Genomic DNA, 13,747 nt, shown 5'->3' with positions numbered 1-13,747 from the left:
AGTCCAAAAAGAGCTCTACAAACTGACATCAGGAACCTGGATGGTGAGTTTTCTTTCCCAGGGAAAAGAGCCGATGTTTGCGCTCCGACTCCTGTGGCCCTGAGCGGGCAGCAGAGTGCAAAAAATCCGAACATCGAAGGATAAGTCCCAGACAGGAGCTGCCCCCACCTCATACTTGTGCTGCCCTGAGAGTCCCAGGGGAGCCCTACAAACTGACATCAGGAACCTGGACTGGTGAGTTTTCTTTCCCAGGGAAAAGAGCCGATGTTTGCGCTCCGAGTCCTGTGGCCCTGAGCCGGCAGCTGACTGCAAAAAATCCGAACATCGAAGGATAAGTCCCAGAAAGGAGCTGCCCCCACCTCATACTTGTGCTGCCCTGACAGTCCCAGGGGAGCCCTACAAACTGACATCAGGAACCTGGACTGGTGAGTTTTCTTTCCCAGGGAAAAGAGCCGATGTTTGCGCTCCGCGTCCCGTGGCCCTGAGCCGGCAGCTGACAGCAAAAAATAGGAACATCGAAGGATAAGTCCCAGACAGGAGCTGCCCCCACCTCATACTTGTGCTGCCCTGAGAGTCCAAAAAGAGCTCTACAAACTGACATCAGGAACCTGGATGGTGAGTATTCTTTCCCAGGGAAAAGAGCCGATGTTTGCGTTCCGAGTCCTGTGGCCCTGAGCCGGCAGCTGACCTCAAAAAATCCGAACATCGGAGGATAATTCCCAGACAGGAGCTGCCCCCACCTCATACTTGTGCTGCCCTGACAGTCCCAGGGGAGCCCTACAAACTGACATCAGGAACCTGGACTGGTGAGTTTTCTTTCCCAGGGAAAAGAGCCGATGTTTGCGTTCCGAGTCCTGTGGCCCTGAGCCGGCAGCTGACTGCATAAAATCGGAATGTCGAAGGATAAGTCCCAGACAGGAGCTGCCCCCACCTCATACTTGTGCTGCCCTGAGAGTCCAAAAAGAGCTCTACAAACTGACATCAGGAACCTGGATGGTGAGTTTTCTTTCCCAGGGAAAAGAGCCGATGTTTGCGCTCCGACTCCTGTGGCCCTGAGCGGGCAGCTGACTGCAAAAAATCGGAACATCGAAGGATAAGTCCCAGACAGGAGCTGCCCCCTCCTCATACTTGTGCTGACCTGAGAGTCCCAGGGGAGCCCTCCAAACTGACATCAGGAACCTGGACTGGTGAGTTTTCTTTCCCAGGGAAAAGAGCCGATGTTTGCGCTCCGAGTCCTGTGGCCCTGAGCCGGCAGCTGACTGCAAAAAATCCGAACATCGAAGGATAAGTCCCAGAAAGGAGCTGCCCCCACCTCATACTTGTGCTGCCCTGACAGTCCCAGGGGAGCCCTACAAACTGACATCAGGAACCTGGACTGGTGAGTTTTCTTTCCCAGGGAAAAGAGCCGATGTTTGCGCTCCGAGTCCTGTGGCCCTGAGCCGGCAGCTGACTGCAAAAAATCCGAACATCGAAGGATAAGTCCCAGAAAGGAGCTGCCCCCACCTCATACTTGTGCTGCCCTGACAGTCCCAGGGGAGCCCTACAAACTGACATCAGGAACCTGGACTGGTGAGTTTTCTTTCCCAGGGAAAAGAGCCGATGTTTGCGCTCCGCGTCCCGTGGCCCTGAGCCGGCAGCTGACTGCAAAAAATCGGAACATCGAAGGATAAGTCCCAGACAGGAGCTGCCCCCACCTCGTACTTGTGCTGCCCTGAGAGTCCAAAAACGGCCCTACAAACTGACATCAGGAACCTGGACTGGTGAGTTTTTTTTCCCAGGGAAAAGAGCCGATGTTTGCGCTCCGAGTCCTGTGGCCCTGAGACGGCAGCTGAGTGCAAAAAATCCGAACATCGAAGGATAAGTCCCAGACAGGAGCTACCCCCACATCATACTTGTGCTGCCCTGAGAGTCCCAGGGGAGCCCTACAAACTGACATCAGGAACCTGGACTGGTGAGTTTTCTTTCCCAGGGAAAAGAGCCGATGTTTGCGCTCCGAGTCCTGTGGCCCTGAGCAGGCATCTGACTGCAAAAAATCGGAACATCGAAGGATAAGTCCCAGACAGGAGCTGCCCCCATCTCATATTTGTGCTGCCCTGAGAGTCCAAAAACGGCCCTACAAACTGACATCAGGAACCTGGACTGGTGAGTTTTTTTTCCCAGGGAAAAGAGCCGATGTTTGCGCTCCGAGTCCTGTGGCCCTGAGCGGGCAGCTGACTGCAAAAAATCCGAACATCGAAGGATAAGTCCCAGAAAGGAGCTGCCCCCACCTCATACTTGTGCTGCCCTGAGAGTCCCAGGGGAGCCCTACAAACTGACATCAGGAACCTGGACTGGTGAGTTTTCTTTCCCAGGGAAAAGAGCCGATGTTTGCGCTCCGAGTCCTGTGGCCCTGAGCCGGCAGCTGACCTCAAAAAATCCGAACATCGGAGGATAAGTCCCAGACAGGAGCTGCCCCCACCTCATACTTGTGCTGCCCTGAGAGTCCCAGGGGAGCCCTACAAACTGACATCAGGAACCTGGACTGGTGAGTTTTCTTTCCCAGGGAAAAGAGCCGATGTTTGCGTTCCGAGTCCTGTGGCCCTGAGCCGGCAGCTGACTGCATAAAATCGGAACATCGAAGGATAAGTCCCAGACAGGAGCTGCCCCCACCTCATACTTGTGCTGCCCTGAGAGTCCAAAAAGAGCTCTACAAACTGACATCAGGAACCTGGATGGTGAGTTTTCTTTCCCAGGGAAAAGAGCCGATGTTTGCGCTCCGAGTCCTGTGGCCCTGAGCGGGCAGCTGACTGCAAAAAATCGGAACATCGAAGGATAAGTCCCAGACAGGAGCTGCCCCCACCTCGTACTTGTGCTGCCCTGAGAGTCCCAGGGGAGCCCTCCAAACTGACATCAGGAACCTGGACTGGTGAGTTTTCTTTCCCAGGGAAAAGAGCCGATGTTTGCGCTCCGAGTCCTGTGGCCCTGAGCCGGCAGCTGACTGCAAAAAATCCGAACATCGAAAGATATGTCCCAGAAAGGAGCTGCCCCCACCTCATACTTGTGCTGCCCTGAGAGTCCCAGGGGAGCCCTACAAACTGACATCAGGAACCTGGACTGGTGAGTTTTCTTTCCCAGGGAAAAGAGCCGATGTTTGCGCTCCGCGTCCCGTGGCCCTGAGCCGGCAGCTGACTGCAAAAAATCGGAACATCGAAGGATAAGTCCCAGACAGGAGCTGCCCCCACCTCGTACTTGTGCTGCCCTGAGAGTCCAAAAAGAGCTCTACAAACTGACATCAGGAACCTGGATGGTGAGTATTCTTTCCCAGGGAAAAGAGCCGATGTTTGCGCTCCGTGTCCTGTGGGCCTGAGACGGCAGCTGAGTGCAAAAAATCCGAACATCGAAGGATAAGTCCCAGACAGGAGCTACCCCCACATCATACTTGTGCTGCCCTGAGAGTCCCAGGGGAGCCCTACAAACTGACATCAGGAACCTGGACTGGTGAGTTTTCTTTCCCAGGGAAAAGAGCCGATGTTTGCGCTCCGAGTCCTGTGGCCCTGAGCAGGTAGCTGACTGCAAAAAATCGGAACATCGAAGGATAAGTCCCAGACAGGAGCTGCCCCCATCTCATATTTGTGCTGCCCTGAGAGTCCAAAAACGGCCCTACAAACTGACATCAGGAACCTGGACTGGTGAGTTTTTTTTCCCAGGGAAAAGAGCCGATGTTTGCGCTCCGAGTCCTGTGGCCCTGAGCCGGCAGCTGACTGCAAAAAATCCGAACATCGAAGGATAAGTCCCAGAAAGGAGCTGCCCCCACCTCATACTTGTGCTGCCCTGAGAGTCCCAGGGGAGCCCTACAAACTGACATCAGGAACCTGGACTGGTGAGTTTTCTTTCCCAGGGAAAAGAGCCGATGTTTGCGCTCCGCGTCCCGTGGCCCTGAGCCGGCAGCTGACTGCAAAAAATCGGAACATCGAAGGATAAGTCCCAGACAGGAGCTGCCCCCACCTCGTACTTGTGCTGCCCTGAGAGTCCAAAAAGAGCTCTACAAACTGACATCAGGAACCTGGATGGTGAGTATTCTTTCCCAGGGAAAAGAGCCGATGTTTGCGCTCCGAGTCCTGTGGCCCTGAGACGGCAGCTGAGTGCAAAAAATCCGAACATCGAAGGATAAGTCCCAGACAGGAGCTACCCCCACATCATACTTGTGCTGCCCTGAGAGTCCCAGGGGAGCCCTACAAACTGACATCAGGAACCTGGACTGGTGAGTTTTCTTTCCCAGGGAAAAGAGCCGATGTTTGCGCTCCGAATCCTGTGGCCCTGAGCCGGCAGCTGACCGCAAAAAATCGGAACATCGGAGGATAAGTCCCAGACTGGAGCTGCCCCCACCTCATACTTGTGCTGCCCTGACAGTCCCAGGGGAGCCCTACAAACTGACATCAGGAACCTGGACTGGTGAGTTTTCTTTCCCAGGGAAAAGAGCCGATGTTTGCGCTCCGAGTCCTGTGGCCCTGAGCAGGTAGCTGACTGCAAAAAATCGGAACATCGAAGGATAAGTCCCAGACAGGAGCTGCCCCCATCTCATATTTGTGCTGCCCTGAGAGTCCAAAAACGGCCCTACAAACTGACATCAGGAACCTGGACTGGTGAGTTTTCTTTCCCAGGGAAAAGAGCCGATGTTTGCGCTCCGAGTCCTGTGGTCCTGAGACGGCAGCTGAGTGCAAAAAATCCGAACATCGAAGGATAAGTCCCAGACAGGAGCTACCCCCACCTCATACTTGTGCTGCCCTGAGAGTCCCAGGGGAGCCCTACAAACTGACATCAGGAACCTGGACTGGTGAGTTTTCTTTCCCAGGGAAAAGAGCCGATGTTTGCGTTCCGAGTCCTGTGGCCCTGAGACGGCAGCTGAGTGCAAAAAATCCGAACATCGAAGGATAAGTCCCAGACAGGAGCTACCCCCACATCATACTTGTGCTGCCCTGAGAGTCCCAGGGGAGCCCTACAAACTGACATCAGGAACCTGGACTGGTGAGTTTTCTTTCCCAGGGAAAAGAGCCGATGTTTGCGCTCCGAGTCCTGTGGCCCTGAGCAGGTAGCTGACTGCAAAAAATCGGAACATCGAAGGATAAGTCCCAGACAGGAGCTGCCCCCATCTCATATTTGTGCTGCCCTGAGAGTCCAAAAACGGCCCTACAAACTGACATCAGGAACCTGGACTGGTGAGTTTTTTTTCCCAGGGAAAAGAGCCGATGTTTGCGCTCCGAGTCCTGTGGCCCTGAGCCGGCAGCTGACTGCAAAAAATCCGAACATCGAAGGATAAGTCCCAGAAAGGAGCTGCCCCCACCTCATACTTGTGCTGCCCTGAGAGTCCCAGGGGAGCCCTACAAACTGACATCAGGAACCTGGACTGGTGAGTTTTCTTTCCCAGGGAAAAGAGCCGATGTTTGCGCTCCGCGTCCCGTGGCCCTGAGCCGGCAGCTGACTGCAAAAAATCGGAACATCGAAGGATAAGTCCCAGACAGGAGCTGCCCCCACCTCGTACTTGTGCTGCCCTGAGAGTCCAAAAAGAGCTCTACAAACTGACATCAGGAACCTGGATGGTGAGTATTCTTTCCCAGGGAAAAGAGCCGATGTTTGCGCTCCGAGTCCTGTGGCCCTGAGACGGCAGCTGAGTGCAAAAAATCCGAACATCGAAGGATAAGTCCCAGACAGGAGCTACCCCCACATCATACTTGTGCTGCCCTGAGAGTCCCAGGGGAGCCCTACAAACTGACATCAGGAACCTGGACTGGTGAGTTTTCTTTCCCAGGGAAAAGAGCCGATGTTTGCGCTCCGAATCCTGTGGCCCTGAGCCGGCAGCTGACCGCAAAAAATCCGAACATCGGAGGATAAGTCCCAGACTGGAGCTGCCCCCACCTCATACTTGTGCTGCCCTGACAGTCCCAGGGGAGCCCTACAAACTGACATCAGGAACCTGGACTGGTGAGTTTTCTTTCCCAGGGAAAAGAGCCGATGTTTGCGCTCCGAGTCCTGTGGCCCTGAGCCGGCAGCTGACTCCAAAAAATCCGAACATCGAAGGATAAGTCCCAGACAGGATCTGCCCCCACCTCATACTTGTGCTGCCCTGACAGTCCCCGGGGAGCCCTACAAACTGACATCAGGAACCTGGACTGGTGAGTTTTCTTTCCCAGGGAAAAGAGCCGATGTTTGCGCTCCGAGTCCTGTGGCCCTGAGCCGGCAGCTGACCGCAAAAAATCCGAACATCGAAGGATAAGTCCCAGAAAGGAGCTGCCCCCACCTCATACTTGTGCTGCCCTGAGAGTACCAGGGGAGCCCTACAAACTGACATCAGGAACCTGGACTGCTGAGTTTTCTTTCGCAGGGAAAAGAGCCGATGTTTGCGCCCCGAGTCCTGTGGCCGTGAGCCGGCAGCTGACCGCACAAATTCCGTATATTGAAGGATAAGTCCCAGAAAGGAGCTGCCCCAACCTCATACTTGTGCTGCCCTGAGAGTCCAAAAAGAGCTCTACAAACTGACATCAGGAACCTGGACTGGTGAGTTTTCTTTCCCAGGGAAAAGAGGCGATGTTTGCGCTCCGACTCCTGTGGCCCTGAGCGGGCAGCAGAGTGCAAAAAATCGGAACATCGAAGGATAAGTCCCAGACAGGAGCTGCCCCCACCTCATACTTGTGCTGCCCTGAGAGTCCCAGGGGAGCCCTACAAACTGACATCAGGAACCTGGACTGGTGAGTTTTTTTTCCCAGGGAAAAGAGCCGATGTTTGCGCTCCGAGTCCTGTGGCCCTGAGCCGGCAGCTGACTGCAAAAAATCGGAACATCGAAGGATAAGTCCCAGAAAGGAGCTGCCCCCACCTCATACTTGTGCTGCCCTGACAGTACCAGGGGAGCCCTACAAACTGACATCAGGAACCTGGACTGGTGAGTTTTCTTTCCCAGGGAAAAGAGCCGATGTTTGCGCTCCGACTCCTGTGGCCCTGAGCCGGCAGCTGACAGCAAAAAATCGGAACATCGAAGGATAAGTCCCAGAAAGGAGCTGGACCCACCTCGTACTTGTGCTGCCCTGAGAGTTCAAAAAGAGCTCTACAAACTGACATCAGGAACATGGACTGGTGAGTTTTCTTTCCCAGGGATAAGAGCCAATGTTTGCGCTCCGAGTGCTGTGGCCCTGAGCCGGCAGCTGACTGCAAAAAATCGGAACATCGAAGGATAAGTCCCAGACAGGAGCTGCCCCCACCTCATACCTGTGCTGCCCTGAGAGTCCCCGGGGAGCCCTACAAACTGACATCAGGAACCTGGACTGGTGAGTTTTCTTTCCCAGGGAAAAGAGCCGATGTTTGCGCTCCGAGTCCTGTGGCCCTGAGCCGGCAGCTGACTGCAAAAAATCGGAACATCGAAGGATAAGTCCCAGACAGGAGCTGCCCCCACCTCATACTTGTGCTGCCCTGAGAGTACCAGGGGAGCCCTACAAACTGACATCAGGAAGCTGGACTGGTGAGTTTTCTTTCCCAGGGAAAAGAGCCAATGTTTGCGCCCCGAGTCCTGTGGCCGTGAGCCGGCAGCTGACCGCACAAATTCCGAATATCGAAGGATAAGTCCCAGACAGGAGCTGCCCCCACCTCATACTTGTTCTGCCCTGAGAGTCCAAAAAGAGCTCTACAAACTGACATCAGGAACCTGGATGGTGAGTTTTCTTTCCCAGGGAAAAGAGCCGATGTTTGCGCTCCGACTCCTGTGGCCCTGAGCCGGCAGCTGACCGCAAAAAATCCGAACATCGAAGGATAAGTCACAGACAGGATCTGCCCCCACCTCATACTTGTGCTGCCCTGACAGTCCCAGGGGAGCCCAACAAACTGACATCAGGAACCTGGACTGGTGAGTTTTCTTTCCCAGGGAAAAGAGCTATTGTTTGCGCTCCGAGTCCTGTGGCCCTGAGCCGGCAGCTGAATGCAAAAAATCGGAACATCGAAGGATAAGTCCCAGACAGGAGCTGCCCCCACCTCATACTTGTGCTGCCCTGAGAGTCCAAAAAGAGCTCTACAAACTGACATCAGGAACCTGGATGGTGAGTATTCTTTCCCAGGGAAAAGAGCCGATGTTTGCTCTCCGAGTCCTGTGGCCCTGAGACGGCAGCTGAGTGCAAAAAATCCGAACATCGAAGGATAAGTCCCAGACAGGAGCTACCCCCACATCATACTTGTGCTGCCCTGAGAGTCCCAGGGGAGCCCTACAAACTGACATCAGGAACCTGGACTGGTGAGTTTTCTTTCCCAGGGAAAAGAGCCGATGTTTGCGCTCCGAGTCCTGTGGCCCTGAGCAGGCAGCTGACTGCAAAAAATCGGAACATCGAAGGATAAGTCCCAGACAGGAGCTGCCCCCATCTCATATTTGTGCTGCCCTGAGAGTCCAAAAACGGCCCTACAAACTGACATCAGGAACCTGGACTGGTGAGTTTTTTTTCCCAGGGAAAAGAGCCGATGTTTGCGCCCCGAATCCTGTGGCCCTGAGCCGGCAGCTGACCGCAAAAAATCCGAACATCGGAGGATAAGTCCCAGACAGGAGCTGCCCCCACCTCATACTTGTGCTGCCCTGACAGTCCCAGGGGAGCCCTACAAACTGACATCAGGAACCTGGACTGGTGAGTTTTCTTTCCCAGGGAAAAGAGCCGATGTTTGCGCTCCGAGTCCTGTGGCCCTGAGCCGGCAGCTGACTGCAAAAAATCGGAACATCGAAGGATAAGTCCCAGACAGGATCTGCCCCCACCTCATACTTGTGCTGCCCTGACAGTCCCAGGGGAGCCCTACAAACTGACATCAGGAACCTGGACTGGTGAGTTTTCTTTCCCAGGGAAAAGAGCCGATGTTTGTGCTCCGAGTCCTGTGGCCCTGAGCCGGCAGCTGACCGCAAAAAATCCAAACATCGAAGGATAAGTCCCAGACAGGAGCTGCCCCCACCTCATACTTGTGCTGCCCTGAGAGTACCAGGGGAGCCCTACAAACTGACATCAGGAACCTGGACTGGTGAGTTTTCTTTCCCAGGGAAAAGAGCCGATGTTTGCGCCCCGAGTCCTGTGGCCGTGAGCCGGCAGCTGACCGCACAAATTCCGAATATCGAAGGATAAGTCCCAGAAAGGAGCTGCCCCAACCTCATACTTGTGCTGCCCTGAGAGTCCAAAAAGAGCTCTACAAACTGACATCAGGAACCTGGACTGGTGAGTTTTCTTTCCCAGGGAAAAGAGGCGATGTTTGCGCTCCGACTCCTGTGGCCCTGAGCGGGCAGCAGAGTGCAAAAAATCGGAACATCGAAGGATAAGTCCCAGACAGGAGCTGCCCCCACCTCATACTTGTGCTGCCCTGAGAGTCCCAGGGGAGCCCTACAAACTGACATCAGGAACCTGGACTGGTGAGTTTTCTTTCCCAGGGAAAAGAGCCGATGTTTGCGCTCCGAGTCCTGTGGCCCTGAGCCGGCAGCTGACTGCAAAAAATCGGAACATCGAAGGATAAGTCCCAGAAAGGAGCTGCCCCCACCTCATACTTGTGCTGCCCTGAGAGTCCCAGGGGAGCCCTACAAACTGACATCAGGAACCTGGACTGGTGAGTTTTCTTTCCCAGGGAAAAGAGCCGATGTTTGCGCTCCGACTCCTGTGGCCCTGAGCCGGCAGCTGACAGCAAAAAATCGGAACATCGAAGGATAAGTCCCAGAAAGGAGCTGGACCCACCTCGTACTTGTGCTGCCCTGAGAGTTCAAAAAGAGCTCTACAAACTGACATCAGGAACCTGGACTGGTGAGTTTTCTTTCCCAGGGATAAGAGCCAATGTTTGCGCTCCGAGTGCTGTGGCCCTGAGCCGGCAGCTGACTGCAAAAAATCGGAACATCGAAGGATAAGTCCCAGACAGGAGCTGCCCCCACCTCATACCTGTGCTGCCCTGAGAGTCCCCGGGGAGCCCTACAAACTGACATCAGGAACCTGGACTGGTGAGTTTTCTTTCCCAGGGAAAAGAGCCGATGTTTGCGCTCCGAGTCCTGTGGCCCTGAGCCGGCAGCTGACTGCAAAAAATCGGAACATCGAAGCATAAGTCCCAGACAGGAGCTGCCCCCACCTCATACTTGTGCTGCCCTGAGAGTACCAGGGGAGCCCTACAAACTGACATCAGGAAGCTGGACTGGTGAGTTTTCTTTCCCAGGGAAAAGAGCCGATGTTTGCGCCCCGAGTCCTGTGGCCGTGAGCCGGCAGCTGACCGCACAAATTCCGAATATCGAAGGATAAGTCCCAGAAAGGAGCTTCCCCCACCTCATACTTGTGCTGCCCTGAGAGTCCAAAAAGAGCTCTACAAACTGACATCAGGAACCTGGATGGTGAGTTTTCTTTCCCAGGGAAAAGAGCCGATGTTTGCGCTCCGACTCCTGTGGCCCTGAGCCGGCAGCTGACCGCAAAAAATCCGAACATCGAAGGATAAGTCCCAGACAGGAGCTGCCCCCACCTCATACTTGTGCTGCCCTGACAGTCCCAGGGGAGCCCTACAAACTGACATCAGGAACCTGGACTGGTGAGTGTTCTTTCCCAGGGAAAAGAGCCGATGTTTGCGCTCCGACTCCTGTGGCCCTGAGCCAGCAGCTGACTGCAAAAAATCGGAACATCGAAGGATAAGTCCCAGACAGGAGCTGCCCCCACCTCATACCTGTGCTGCCCTGAGAGTTCAAAAAGAGCTCTACAAACTGACATCAGGAACCTGGACTGGTGAGTTTTCTTTCCCAGGGATAAGAGCCGATGTTTGCGCTCCGAGTCCTGTGGCCCTGAGCGGGCAGCTGAGTGCAAAAAATCCGAACATCGAAGGATAAGTCCCAGACAGGAGCTGCCCCCACCTCATACTTGTGCTGCCCTGACAGTCCCAGGGGAGCCCAACAAACTGACATCAGGAACCTGGACTGGTGAGTTTTCTTTCCCAGGGAAAAGAGCTGATGTTTGCGCTCCGAGTCCTGTGGCCCTGAGCCGGCAGCTGACTGCAAAAAATCCGAACATCGAAGGATAAGTCCCAGACAGGAGCTGCCCCCACCTCATACTTGTGCTGCCCTGACAGTCCCCGGGGAGCCCTACAAACTGACATCAGGAACCTGGACTGGTGAGTTTTCTTTCCCAGGGAAAAGAGCCGATGTTTGCGCTCCGAGTCCTGTGGCCCTGAGCCGGCAGCTGACTGCAAAAAATGGGAACATCGAAGGATAAGTCCCAGACAGGAGCTGCCCCCACCTCATACTTGTGCTGCCCTGACAGTCCCAGGGGAGCCCTACAAACTGACATCAGGAACCTGGACTGGTGAGTTTTCTTTCCTAGGGAAAAGAGCCGATGTTTGCATTCCGTGTCCTGTGGCCCTGAGCCGGCAGCTGACCGCACAAATTCCGAACATCGAAGGATAAGTCCCAGAAAGTAGCTGCCCCCACCTCATACTTGTGCTGCCCTGACAGTCCCAGGGGAGCCCTACAAACTGACATCAGGAACCTGGACTGGTGAGTTTTCTTTCCCAGGGAAAAGAGCCGATGTTTGCGCTCCGAGTCCTGTGGCCCTGAGCCGGCAGCTGAGTGCAAAAAATCCGAACATCGAAGGATAAGTCCCAGACAGGAGCTGCCCCCACCTCATACTTGTGCTGTCCTGAGAGTCCAAAAAGAGCCCTACAAACTGACATCAGGAACCTGGACTGGTGAGTTTTCTTTCCCAGGGAAAAGAGCCGATGTTTGCGCCCCGACTCCTGTGGCCCTGAGCCGGCAGCTGACCGCACAAATTCCGAACATCGAAGGATAAGTCCCAGAAAGGAGCTGCCCCCACCTCATACTTGTGCTGCCCTGACCGTCTCAGGGGAGCCCTACAAACTGACATCAGGAACCTGGACTGGTGAGTTTTCTTTCCCAGGGAAAAGAGCCGATGTTTGCGCTCCGAGTCCTGTGGCCCTGAGCCGGCAGCTGACTGCAAAAAATCCGAACATCGAAGGATAAGTCCCAGACAGGAGCTGCCCCCATCTCATACTTGTGCTGCCCTGAGATTCTTAAAAGAGCCCTACAAACTGACATCAGGAACCTGGACTGGTGAGTTTTCTTTCCCAGGGAAAAGAGCCGATGTTTGCGCTCCGACTCCTGTGGCCCTGAGCCGGCAGCTGACCGCACAAATTCCGAACATCGAAGGATAAGTCCCAGACAGGAGCTGCCCCCACCTCATACTTGTGCTGCCCTGACAGTCCCAGGGGAGCCCTAAAAACTGACATCAGGAACCTGGACTGGTGAGTTTTCTTTCCCAGGGAAAAGAGCCGATGTTTGCATTCCGTGTCCTGTGGCCCTGAGCCGGCAGCTGACCGCACAAATTCCGAACATCGAAGGATAAGTCCCAGAAAGGAGCTGCCCCCACCTCATACTTGTGCTGCCCTGACAGTCCCAGGGGAGCCCTCCAAAGGGACATCAGGAACCTGGACTGGTGAGTTTTCTTTCCCAGGGAAAAGAGCCGATGTTTGCGCTCCGAGTCCTGTGGCCCTGAGCCAGCAGCTGAGTGCAAAAAATCCGAACATCGAAGGATAAGTCCCAGACAGGAGCTGCCCCCATCTCGTACTTGTGCTGCCCTGAGAGTCTAAAAAGAGCCCTACAAACTGACATCAGGAACCTGGACTGGTGAGTTTTCTTTCCCAGGGAAAAGAGCCGATGTTTGCGCTCCGACTCCTGTGGCCCTGAGCCGGCAGCTGACCGCACAAATTCCGAACATCGAAGGATAAGTCCCAGACAGGAGCTGCCCCCTCCTCATACTTGTGCTGCCCTGACAGTCCCAGGGGAGCCCTACAAACTGACATCAGGAACCTGGACTGATGAGTTTTCTTTCCCAGGGAAAAGAGCCAATGTTTGCGCCCCGACTCCTGTGGCCCTGAGCCCGCAGCTGACCGCACAAATTCCGAACATCGAAGGATAAGTCCCAGAAAGGAGCTGCCCCCACCTCATACTTGTGCTGCCCTGACAGTCTCAGGGGAGCCCTACAAACTGACATCAGGAACCTGGACTGGTGAGTTTTCTTTCCCAGGGAAAAGAGCCGATGTTTGCGCTCCGAGTCCTGTGGCCCTGAGCGGGCAGCTGACTGCTAAAAATCGGAACATCGAAGGATAAGTCCCAGACAGGAGCTTCCCCCATCTCGTACTTCTGCTGCCCTGAGAGTCTAAAAAGAGCCCTACAAACTGACATCAGGAACCTGGACTGGTGAGTTTTCTTTCCCAGGGAAAAGAGCCGATGTTTGCGCTCCGAGTCCTGTGGCCGTGAGCATGCAGCTGACTGCAAAAAATCGGAACATCGAAGGATAAGTCCCAGACAGGAGCTGCCCCCACCTCATACCTGTGCTGCCCTGACAGTCCATGGGGAGCCCTACAAACTGACATCAGGAACCTGGACTGGTGAGTTTTCTTTCCCAGGGAAAAGAGCCGATGTTTGCGCCCCGAGTCCTGTGGCCGTGAGTCGGCAGCTGACCGCACAAATTCCGAACATCGAAGGATAAGTCCCAGAAAGGAGCTGCCCCCACCTCATACTTGTGCTGCCCTGACAGTCTCAGGGGAGCCCTACAAACTGACATCAGGAACCTGGACTGGTGAGTTTTCTTTCCCAGGGAAAAGAGCCGATGTTTGCGCTCCGAGTCCTGTGGCCCTGAGCCGGCAGCTGAGTGCAAAAAATCCGAACATCGAAAGATAAGTCCCAGACAGGAGCTGCCCCCATCTCGTACTTGTGCTGCCCTGAGAGTGT

This window comes from Taeniopygia guttata, chromosome 7, assembly GCF_048771995.1.
Source record: "Taeniopygia guttata chromosome 7, bTaeGut7.mat, whole genome shotgun sequence".
In the NCBI taxonomy this organism is placed as follows: domain Eukaryota; kingdom Metazoa; phylum Chordata; class Aves; order Passeriformes; family Estrildidae; genus Taeniopygia; species Taeniopygia guttata.
The sequence above is the reverse complement of the archived record's forward strand: the minus strand, read 5'-3'. Positions refer to the sequence as shown.